Genomic DNA, 12,766 nt, shown 5'->3' on the forward strand with positions numbered 1-12,766 from the left:
AACGAAGTTGACAAACTCTTAAAGTTAAATATCATTGAACCTTCTAAATCAGCTTTCTGTTCAGCAGTTGTCATGGTTAAGAAACCAGACAATTCTTACCGACTGGCTCAAGATTTTCGTTATTAAATGTTATCACTAAATGGGACGTTGAACCCATGTCAGTAATCGATCATGACTTGTATGAATTCCATGACTGTAAATTTTTCTCTGAATTAGACATCTCACAAGCGTACCATCAAGTGTCATTACACCCAGACTCTAAACGGCTTTCCCTACTCATAAAGGACTAATGCAATATCGCACAGTGCCTTACGGCTTGGTCACCGCGTGTGCCACGTATATCCGGCTTATGAGAATATTCCTTTCTGACCTCAAGAATGTTTCAGTGTATTTCGATAATATTTACATCATGATTTATGTCTGGGAGGATCATCTTACTACACTGTCGCTGGTTTTAAAAAGACTAAGAGCTCATTGCCTTACAATCAAACCACAGAAGTGTTTTCTTGGCTATTTCAAAGTACAATACCTCGGGTTTATTATTTCTGACAGTAATTTATCACCTCTTCCTAACAAGACGAAAGCAGTTCTAGAAAGCTCCTTCCTAACTACAAAACAAAATTGCTAAGAAGTTTCCTTGGGTCAGTAAATTTCAAAAGAGAATTTTTGTACATAATTTAAAAGGTCTGACTTCCATTCTCACAGACTATTTAAAAAGTATGTAAAGGAACCTCTTGTTTGTTCTGAAGAGGCTGTAGAAAGCTTCGAACAAAGTAAAGAATACTTTCCAATCCTCCTGTTCTAAAATTACCAGTTATTAATAAAGTCTTTTGTCTCCAAACGGATGCCTTCCATTCAGGACTCGGGGCTGTTCCACTACAGTATTATGATGAGATTCACTTCCCTATATCTTCCACCAGTAAGAAGCTTCTGCGAGGGAAGAAAACTACTCCACTGTGGAGAAGGAACGTTATGCATTGGTATGGGGTGTAAGTGGGTTCAACTACTACTTATATGGAAAACCCTTTGTGCTTGAAACAGATCGCAAGCCACTGATGTACCTGGAAAACTTCAAAGGTTCAAGTAGCCGACTCTTAAGATGGGCTATCCAGTCTTATAAGTTTAAAGTTGTTCATATATATGTATATGACTCGGAAAACCACTTCTCAGATTGGCTGAACCGAGGGTGTACATAGTACTTTTCCCTCTGTAACTTAACATACTGCTTCCGACTATAAGTTTAGGAAAGGGGATATTTTGAGGAAAAAAAACTTAAAAAAGTGGGAGGTATGGTTGTTCAGACACCCAGGAACCACTAGCGTGTTACCGCCCACTCTTCCATCTAGTGGGCAGAGGCTAAACTTCAGTTCCTAGCGTCTGAGTTGCTTTAATTTCTATTCCTGGTAGTATTAACCTTACCTGGTGTGGGTTGAAGTTTGAAGAATAACTTCACCTCCACTCTTCTCATGATCAGGTACGGTGATCTACAAGAAGTATTTCTGTTCATTGATACTAATTTACCTGGTTACAAGTCATGACATTGAAGTAGAATACCAGCCTTTGTCTTTCTTCATTGTCATACTTATTTAACACTTATATAACCAGTGTTTTCTTTATTATCAGCTCTGCTGCTGACCTGGTCAACCAGGGTAGACGCTAGTTAATTGGAGCAAGATCCCTGTCTACAGGACGTAGTGGGACATTACGACTCCTCACCTCTAAAATCTGAATTGTGGTGATACAACCAAGTAGTGACAGGATTTTCAGAACATGGGACGAACACCGCCACCCAGGATAACCAACACCATTTCTTCTAAAACATCATCAGAAGACCATCCTGGGCATAAGATTCTCATGTCCCAACATCCTACTGGAACCACAGCGGCCAATATTTATTTTATTTATTTTTAATTAAAATCCTTAGAAAAATATAATTATTATCCATCAAGTTATTCATTTGTTATTTTTCCTTTCTTTTGTTCAATAGGAAGGCGTTCCCCTGACACTGGTAGCACAGAAGACCAGTACAGACACACAGAAGAACAAATATAGTTCAGTAACAGAGAAGACCAGTACAGTAACAGAGAAGACCAGTACAGTAACACAGAAGACCAGTACAGTAACAGAGAAGACCAGTACACTAACACAGAAGAATGAGTACAGTAACAGAGACGACCAGTACAGAAAATTAAAACAAAAGAACGGTAGAGTGCAGTACAGAAATGCAGTACAGTAGCAAAGAAAAAATGTACAGCAACAGAGATGAACAATAAGGTTTATGCAGTACGGGGATACCTTTCTGGGATCACGGGGATACCTTTCTGGGATCACGGGGATACCTTTCTGGGATCACGGGGATACCTTTCTGGGATCACGGGGATACCTTTCTGGGATCACGGGGATACCTTTCTGGGATCACACATGATTATAATTACATCAGCCTTACATTCACTGCCTCTGCTGCTGCCTCTATATTAAACTGAAGAAGCCTACTGTGTAGGCGAAACGTTTTTGATTGAAGACACCTAACTGTTGGGTCTCACTCCAGCAACACCCACGGTATTGTCCCGGCCCGGGTCTTTTCCAGATGACCTACGTTATGTTAGAGTACCAGACATGTGTACCCAGGAGACCTGTCATCTTCACATCGCTCAACGACTCTCAAACATATATTACTGCCATTTCTAGTTGTTGCAATGTTATCTCTGTTGTGTTAATCAAAAATAAGAACAATATTTTTATTAATGTTATTTTTATTAATGTTAAATCCGGTGAATGAACAAAATAAGAACACTACCGTGGCTCCTATGAGAGTGGCTGGATTGGAAATAATACCACCCTGGTAGACGCTTTTGAATCCAAATTAGCAAATCTTGAATTATAATAACATTAATAATTTGCGACCACTGTCAGCCTCAGAGTTATCTCTGAGTTACCAGACCTTGCCACGTGGAGGCCAGTGGTTCGTCTTTAAGGTCCGCCCCCCCCCCCTCGCCTTCCCCAGGTTCATGTGTCCAGGAATCCATCCGTGGGCCCCCGGATGTCTACCCTTCCTCACTTCCCTAAGGTCAGCCTCGCCTCTCTCTCTCTCATGCCTTCCAGCCTCAGCCTTCCCTAGGGTTATGTATCCAGGAATTCATCCGTCCGCCGCCGGATGTTTCCCCTTTCTCACTTTCCCAAGGTCAGCCTCACCAACCTGTATTCATGCCTACCCCAGGTTCATGTATCCAGGAAACCATCCGTCTACCGCCAGATGTCTTCCCTTCCCCACTTCCCCAAGGTCAGCATCAACTGCATGTATTCATGCTTTCCCCAAGTTCATGTATCCAGGAATCCCAAGGTCAGCCTCAACTGCACGTATTCATGCTTTCCCCAGGTTCATGTATCCAGGAATCCATCCGCTCGCTCCCAGATGTCTCCCCTTCCCCACTTACCCAAGGTTAGCCTCAACAACAACCTTCCCCAAGTTTATGTATCCAGGAATCCATCCGCTCGCTCCCGGATGTCTTCCCTTCCCCACTTACCTAAGGTCAGCGAGTTAGGTCAGTGCCTTCCCCAGATCAGTGTCTCCAGGAGTCCACTTGGTGTCACCTCAGGTGGAATCCCTTCCCCACTTCCCCAAAGTCAGCGGTATTCTTGCTTTACCCAGGTTTATGTATCCAGGAATCGATCCGTCTACCGCCGGATGTCTTCCCTTCCCCACTTCCCCAAGGTCAGCCTCAACTGCACGTATTCATGCTTTCCGGAGGTTCATGTATCCAGGAATCCATCCGCTCGCTCCCAGATGTCTCCCCTTCCCCACTTACCCAAGGTTAGCCTCAACAACAACCTTCCCCAAGTTTATGTATCCAGGAATCCATCCGCTCGCTCCCGGATGTCTTCCCTTCCCCACTTACCTAAGGTCAGCGAGTTAGGTCAGTGCCTTCCCCGGATCAGTGTCTCCAGGAGTCCACTTGGTGTCACCTCAGGTGGAAATCCCTTCTCCACTTCCCCAAAGTCAGCGGTATTCTTGCTTTACCCAGGTTCATGTATCCAGGAATCGATCCGTCTACCGCCGGATGTCTTCCCTTCACCACTTACCCAAGGTCAGCCTCAACTGCTGGTATTCATGCCTTTCCCAGGTTTATGTATCCAGGAATCCATCCGTTCGCTCCCGGATGTCTCCCCTTCCCCACTTACCTAAGGCCAGCCTCAACTGCAACCTTCCCCAAGCTCATGTATCCAGGAATCCATCCGTTCGCTCCCGGATGTTTCTCCTTCCCCACTTACCTAAGGTCGGCGGTGCCTTCCCCGGATCAGTGTCTCCAGGAATCCACTTGTGTCACTGAGTGGACTCCCTTCCCCACTTCCCCAGAGTCAGCGGTTGCCACCCTCAGTGACCTTGCTGAATGGAAACTTGGTCTTGTCTAGCTGGTCTACGGTAGTGACTGTCCAGGTAGGTGGAATTACTGGAGGGGACACACAGTAAACTGTGTCCAGTAATTACATCCACCAAGACAGCCTGGAACCGTAGACCAGCTGGACGAGACGAAGCTCGTACACAGCTCGGCCACCTCGGGGGCTAATTAATTACAATTTTGGAATTCCTCTTATGTTACACTATGAATTTATACTGAGAACAAGTTTTTTTTAACTTGTTTAGCAGTTTAAATGTGTTTGTGAGCGACATTCTTTGTGAAATATGTAAATATATAAAGATGAACACGTTTGAGACACTAGTGGAGGACTGTGTCGTGTGTAACATGTTATTTTGTATAAATGAATGTAATATCTACGTGTTATTGTATATTGGTGTCATATGTACCTGTTCTTGTGTGTTCACATAAGTGTTCTACTTTTTTAGTTTTATTTAGTTATTTATCTTATATATTTGCGAGACTAGACACAGTAGAAATAAGTCACTTTATCAGAGTTTTTTGGGTTATTCTGGGTAATTTACATATATGTTATTATGTATAATAATTTGTGTAACTGTTTTTATGTGTACCTGTACCTAAACAAACTTACTTACACACACACACACTTTCTTTTATTCTCATTTGCGCATTTTCACAAACACAGCTTCTTGATTCACCAACATATATACAGACACAGAACTATGCACGTGCGCGCGCGCACACACACGTGTAAAACACACTCACCGCCTCTTACACTAATATGTATGTAACCACATACATACACAGACACACACAAACACACACACACACACACACACACACACACACACACACACAGGTGAGTACACACATACACACTCACACACACACACACACACACACACACACACACACACACACGCACACACACACACACATACACACTCACACACATAAATTTATAAATTTAGGGCTCTGCTAAAAAATCATCTTATCTCACAATATTAAAGAACTCAACCAAACATCTACTGGAGAGTTTACCTGGAGAGAGTTTCGGGGGTCAATGCCCCCGCGGCCCGGTCTGTGACCAGGCCTAGTTTTATCACGTGACCTCCTGGCTTTTAATTCTGCCATTCCATAAAATATTACCACCTGCAACATTCCTTGTAAATTAGATTTTGTACTAAGTATACATAAGATTTATTAAGTCCAAACAAGATTGTAAAACAGCTAACCCCTATTTTATGTTTAGTTTTAAGTAATAATTACTATGTACTATTATCTTATCTAGTTTTAATTAGTTACTATGTATTAAGATTAGTTTGTCCGAAATGTCTCGGCATGATAGTGGCTATCTTTGTACTTAGCAAATGCCTCGGCATGATAGTGGCTATCTTTGTACTTAGCAAATGTCTCGGCATGATAGTGGCTATCTTTGTACTTAGCAAATGCCTCGACATGATAGTGGCTATCTTTGTACTTAGCAAATGTCTCGGCATGATAGTGGCTATCTTTGTACTTAGCAAATGTCTCGGCATGATAGTGGCTATCTTTGTACTTAGCAAATATCTTTGTACTTAGCAAATCAAAATTGAAATTACACATTGTAACCTTTACAAAGAAATAAACTTATTATTATTATTATTATTAATATTTTTATTAGTGGGTTTAAGTTTGACAAGGACCTGCCAAGTACGGGCCAGTAGGCCTGTATCAGTGCTCCTCCTTTCTTATGTTCTTACGTTCTACAAATTTATATTGTCTTCACGCGGCAGTTGCCTTCAGCATATTTTCAGTGTCACTGCTCATTCTCTTGAGTCAGTAGTTTATATTCTTGTTACTCGTGCTTAACTAGCAACGATATTCATGACTTATTTGGTTCTAGTTATAATGTTCATCTTTGATATTGAGTTTGTATTGAAATAGCAAACTGCAGTCAGTAGTGAGGAAGAAACCATGGGACAGGTGGGGTTGGAACCCATGGAGAAGGAATCGTAAAACTCCGGGCCAGTGCAATTTCGTGAGTTAGAGCTGAGGAAGAGAGACGTTGAAGAACAGAGCGAAACGTTGACAACCGTAAATTAAGGTTTGGTCTGCAAAGTGTACTGGTTCTTGGAAACTTAATTAGGCTGAAACACTCTCTTTAGCAACGTTATTTGTAAATGTAAATTCAAGGGAGTGTTGCTCTATGGTCGGCTCTGTTACTTGCTACCTTAAATTAATTTGTCACGAGTGCCTGATTACATTTGCATTGCTTAACAAGAAAAAGTAACATTCTGTCTTATTAATTAGTCTTTTGTATTAATGCAATTGAAGTGGAAGTTGCACAAACAACGGCTGTCATGTTTATTAACCAGGAAAAAGTTGTTACACCAGCATCCGACCTAAACAGTGTTGATGTTCCTGATGCTAATTGATGTAAAAAACATAAGGAGGAACACTGCGATAGGCCTGTTGGTCCCATACTAGGCAGGTCCTTCAAAAATCCAACCCACTAACAGAATAACTGCAACCCAAGCAATAACCTTTGATAATCCTATTTACTCATGTGAAAGCCCGATTCAAATCCAGCCCCTCTCACTCATGTATTTATCCAACCTAAATTTGAAATTACCCAAGGTTTTAGCTTCTATCACCCTACTAGGCAGACTGTTCCACTCACCAACTAAGTAACAGAAGTTCAAAAGTTATTTTACAGCTCTATACATGAACATTAAAATGGTATGAAATACCGACAGATTGTTAGGTAAGACACATATGCAACAGTTAGGTATCTTTATTTCGAAACGTTTCGCCTACACAGTAGGCTTCTTCAGTCGAGTACAGAAAGGTTGATAGAAGCAGAAGATACTTGAAGACGATGTAATCAGTCCATCTTGGTACAGACCACTTCGACAACCTCTACTAGTGAGAACGGCTGGGTTTGAGAAGGACCTGCCCTCCCAAAGCAACCTACGTCTCACCTCCTGGCACTATATAAAGGCCCCATTCTGTCACTTCAACTTCATATTGTTTCAGACAACGGAACAATGCTCTTCTCCAGACTGAGGGACTGACCACCTCAAAACTTTAAGGGTGATGGACTGATTACATCGTCTTCAAGTATCTTCTGCTTCTATCAACCTTTCTGTACTCGACTGAAGAAGCCTACTGTGTAGGCGAAACGTTTCGAAATAAAGATACCTAACTGTTGCATATGTGTCTTACCTAACAATCTGTCGGTATTTCATACCATTTTAATGTTCATTCTGTCAGACACTGCAACACAAGGGTATCTTGGTACAGACCACTTCAACAACCTCTACTAGTGAGAACGGCTGGGTTTGAGAAGGACCTGCCCTCCCAAAGCAACCTACGTCTCACCTGTTGTTAGGTAAGACACATATGCAACAGTTAGGTATCTTTATTATGAAACGTTTCGCCTACACAGTAGGCTTCTTCAGTCAAGTACAGAAAAGTTGATAGAAGCAGAAGATACTTGAAGACGATGTAATCAGTCCATCACCCTTAAAGTTTTGAGGTGGTCAGTCCCTCAGTCTGGAGAAGAGCATTGTTCCATAGTATGAAACAATATGGAGAAGAAGTGACAGGATGGAGCTTTTATAGCGCCAGGAGGTGAGACGTAGGCCACTAGGAGAGGTAAGAACTCAGATGTTGGAAGGTTAGGTCCCTCTCAAACCCAGCCCCTCTCACTAGTGGAAGTTGTCGAAGGTGATTGCAGGTCTGTACCAAGATACCCTTGTGTTGCAGTGTCTGACAGATTGAACATTAAAATGGTATAAAATACCGACAGGTTGTTAGGTAAGACATATGCAACAGTTAGGACCTAACCTTCCAACATCTGAGTTCTTACCTCTCCTAGTGGCCTACGTCTCACCTCCTGGCGCTATAAAAGCTCCATCCTGTCACTTCTTCTCCATATTGTTTCATACTATGGAACAATGCTCTTCTCCAGACTGAGGGACTGACCACCTCAAAACTTTAAGGGTGATGGACTGATTACATCGTCTTCAAGTATCTTCTGCTTCTATCAACTTTTCTGTACTTGACTGAAGAAGCCTACTGTGTAGGCGAAACGTTTCATAATAAAGATACCTAACTGTTGCATATGTGTCTTACCTAACAACCTGTCGGTATTTTATACCATTTTAATGTTCACGTCTCACCTCCTGGCACTATATAAAGGCCCCATTCTGTCACTTCAACTTCATATTGTTTCAGACAACGGAACAATGCTCTTCTCCAGACTGAGGGACTGACCACCTCAAAACTTTAAGGGTGATGGACTGATTACATCGTCTTCAAGTATCTTCTGCTTCTATCAACCTTTCTGTACTCGACTGAAGAAGCCTACTGTGTAGGCGAAACGTTTCGAAATAAAGATACCTAACTGTTGCATATGTGTCTTACCTAACAGCTCTATACATCACTAGTGAGGCCTCATTTAGATTATGCCGCTCAGTTTTGGTCTTCTTACTACAGGATGGATATAGACTCATTGGAGAACATACAGAGAAGAATGACTAAAACGATTTACTGTGTAAGGAATCTCCCGTATGAAAGTAGACTTAAAGCCTTAAATCTCCACTCTCTGCAGAGACGTAGAAAGAGAGGAGATATAATTGAAGTGTATAAGTGGATGACGGGCATAAACAAGGGAGATATTAATAAAGTACTGAGGGTGTCGAACCAGGTAAAAACCAGAAATAATGGATTTTAGTTGGATAAATTTAGATTTAGAAAGGACATAGGTAAGTACTGGTTTTCTAACAGAGTTGTAGATGCGTGGAACAGTCTTCCCAGTAGGGTGATCGAGGCTAGGACTTTGGGAGGGTTTAAAAAGAGATCGGACAAATATATGAGTGGGAGGAGCTGGGTTTGATTTGTGTCATTGGGTACGAGAGTAAATTTTTGGGTAGCTATGGGTAGAGGTCATTTTGATAAGGACCTGCCTTGTATGGGCCAGTAGGCCTTCTGCAGTGTTCCTCCATTCTTATGTTCTCTGGTCATAACAACCTGGAATCGCACCACATCCCAATGATTTATGTATTAAATTTGTCTTCAACTCTTGCATCCGTATTTAAGTTTAGTTACTTATTTTGTTGTTATGTTTCCAACAATGACAAAGAATTATTATACTTTTGTTTACTGGATAAACTTCATCTTCATTGCTTTTTATTTTATTATTTCGTCAAGTTTATATGATAATTAGCTAACTGTAATTACTGACTCCATAGTAATATTTTGTGTTGCCCAATGTTATAATAAATATCTGTTGAACTCTCAACTTTCTTCCGGAGCTCTTGCCATTCCTCAACTTTATTCCAGAGCTCTTAACACTCCTCAGCTTTCTTCCGGAGCTCTTAATACTCCTCAGCTTTCTTCCGGAGCTCTTAACACTCCTCAACTTTATTCCAGAGCTCTTAACACTCCTCAGCTTTCTTCCGGAGCTCTTAATACTCCTCAGCTTTCTTCCGGAGCTCTTAACACTCCTCAACTTTATTCCAGAGCTCTTAACACTCCTCAGCTTTCTTCCGGAGCTCTTAATACTCCTCAGCTTTCTTCCGGAGCTCTTAACACTCCTCAACTTTATTCCAGAGCTCTTAACACTCCTCAGCTTTCTTCCGGAGCTCTTAATACTCCTCAGCTTTCTTCCGGAGCTCTTAATACTCCTCAGCTTTCTTCTGGAGCTCTTAAAACTCCTCAGCTTTCTTCCGGAGATCTTAAAACTCCTCAGCTTTCTTCCAGAGCTCTTAATATTCCTCAGCTTTCTTCCGGAGCTCTTAATACTCCTCAGCTTTCTTCCGGAGCTCTCAATTCTCCTCAGCTTTCTTCCGGAGCTCTCAATACTCCTCAGCTTTCTTTCGGAGCTCTCAATTCTCCTCAGCTTTCTTCCGGAGCTCTTAATCCTCCTCAACTTTCTTCTGGAGCTCTTATACTCCTCAGCTTTCTTCCAGAGCTCTTAATAGTCCTCAGCTTTCTTCCGGAGCCCTTAATACTCCTCTGCTTTCTTCCGGAGCTCTCAATACTCCTCAGCTTTCTTTCGGAGCTCTCAATTCTCCTCAGCTTTCTTCCGGAGCTCTTAATCCTCCTCAACTTTCTTCCGGAGCTCTTAATACTCCTCAGCTTTCTTCCGGAGCTCTCAATACTCCTCAGCTTTCTTCCAGAGCTCTTAATACTCCTCAGCTTTCTTCCGGAGCTCTTAATATTCCTCAGCTTTCTTCCGGAGCTCTTAATACTCCTCAGCTTTCTTCCGGAGCTCTCAATTCTCCTCAGCTTTCTTCCGGAGCTCTTAATCCTCCTCAACTTTCTTCTGGAGCTCTTATACTCCTCAGCTTTCTTCCAGAGCTCTTAATAGTCCTCAGCTTTCTTCCGGAGCCCTTAATACTCCTCTGCTTTCTTCCGGTGCTCCTAATACTTCTCAATTTTCTTCCAGAACTCTTGATACTCCTGAACTTTCTTCCAGAACTCTTGCCAATCCTCAAATGCTTTATTTCTAAAAAAAATACTTCTGGTTTCATTTTTTATGTTATTTTTCTCATCACTTCTGCAACGTAAATCTCTCTAAGATTTTATTTGATTTATGAATCACAACAACATTTAAGAAAATTTAACCAACTAAAAAATAGTTATGTTACCAGTTATTACAAAGAAAATTCCCCTTAAACATTAAGTATTCTTAATGGCATAAACATTAATGTTGAGGAAACAACATTGCGTGGTACACCATTCAAGGTATAATATATACTAACAATTAAACATCGCAGAACATTACAATACAACATTAATTTTATAATTCTGCTAACATTTACACATCACAGAACATGACATCATAATGTAGAATCTTAGTAAGTCGGAGACGCACTGACCAGTGGGTAAGACCCACCATGTTAGTTGTCCATGTCAAGTGAACGAATATCCCCAGCTGCTAGTTTTTATTTTCATCCCATAATGTTTAGAGTCTGTGGGGGGAGGGATAATGTTTTATGATGGTCTAGAAGATGTTAAGTGAAAATGTGAGAATAGAAAGAAATTAGTTAAACTGTTTAAAAATTATTTATAGAACTTTGTCTTCCAAAAGATAATTCATGGTAGTGTCTAGTGGATGTCTTCAAAGTGGCGAGAACCAACATTTTGAATCAGAATATTGAAATATATAAAGTTCCTGAATTCCCTAACTTCAGGAAGTGTGATTTTTTTCTACCCACAACTTCTCGACTTTATTTTGAAAACACAAACATAATTTTAACAACCGTGAGGGAGACTGCATATATAAATGGATACAAATTTGAGTACATATGTGCGTGTGGTATAGATGGACGTGTGTGTGTGTGTGTGTGTGCGTGTGTGTGTGTGTGTGTGTGTGTGTGTGTGTGTGTGTGTGTGTGTGTGTGTGTGTGTGTGTGTGTGTGTGTGTGTGTGTGTGTGTGTGTGTGTGTATGAGTGTGTGTGTGTGTGTGTGTATGAGTGTGTGTGTGTGTGTATGAGTGTGTGTGTGTGTGTGTGTGTGTGTGTGTGTACTCACCTATTTGTACTCACCTATTTGTGGTTGCAGGGGTCGAGTCCTAGCTCCTGGCCCCGCCTCTTCACCGGTTGCTACTAGGCCCTCTCTCTCCCCTCCCCATGAGCTTTATCAAACCTCGTCTTAAAACTGTGTATGGTTCCTGCCTCCACTACGTCATTTTCTAGGCTATTCCACTGCCTTACAACTCTATGACTGAAGAAATACTTCCTACTATCTCTCTGACTCATTTGTGTCTTCAACTTCCAATTGTGGCCTCTTGTTTCTGTGTCCCCTCCCTGGAACATCCTGTCCTTGTCCACCTTGTCTATTCCACGCAGTATTTTATATGTCGTTATCATGTCTCCCCTGACCCTCCTGTCCTCCAGTGTCGTCAGGCCGATTTCCCTTAATCTTTCTTCATAGGACATTCCCCTTAGCTCTGGAACTAACCTTGTTGCAAACCTTTGTACTTTCTCTAGTTTCTTGACGTGCTTTATCAAGTGCGGGTTCCAAACAGGTGCTGCATACTCCAGTATGGGCCTGACATACACGGTGTACAGTGTCTTGAATGATTCCTTACTAAGGTATCGGAATGCTGTTCTCAGGTTTGCCAGGCGCCCATATGCTGCAGCAGTTATCTGATTGATGTGTGCTTCCGGAGACATGCTCGGTGTTATACTCACCCCAAGATCTTTCTCCTTGAGTGAGGTTTGCAGTCTTTGGCCACCTAGCCTATACTCTGTCTGTGGTCTTCTGTGCCCTTCCCCTATCTTCATGACTTTGCATTTGGCAGGATTAAATTCGAGAAGCCATTTGCTGGACCAGGTGTCCAGTCTGTCCAGGTCTCTTTGAAGTCCTGCCTGGTCCTCATCAGATTTAATTCTCC

General features: G+C 41.8%; 1 long non-coding RNA gene across 1 annotated transcript; it reads left to right on the forward strand.

Annotated features, from left to right (window-relative positions):
• The first annotated feature begins 1,255 nt into the window (after window positions 1-1,255).
• On the forward strand, window positions 1,256-1,952 carry LOC138851417 (uncharacterized). Its single transcript, XR_011391206.1, has 2 exons — window positions 1,256-1,474; window positions 1,624-1,952. It is a non-coding gene; the product is annotated as an uncharacterized lncRNA (long non-coding RNA).
• The last annotated feature ends 10,814 nt before the right edge of the window (window positions 1,953-12,766 follow it).

This window comes from Cherax quadricarinatus, unplaced genomic scaffold, assembly GCF_038502225.1.
Source record: "Cherax quadricarinatus isolate ZL_2023a unplaced genomic scaffold, ASM3850222v1 Contig551, whole genome shotgun sequence".
NCBI lineage: Eukaryota > Metazoa > Arthropoda > Malacostraca > Decapoda > Parastacidae > Cherax > Cherax quadricarinatus.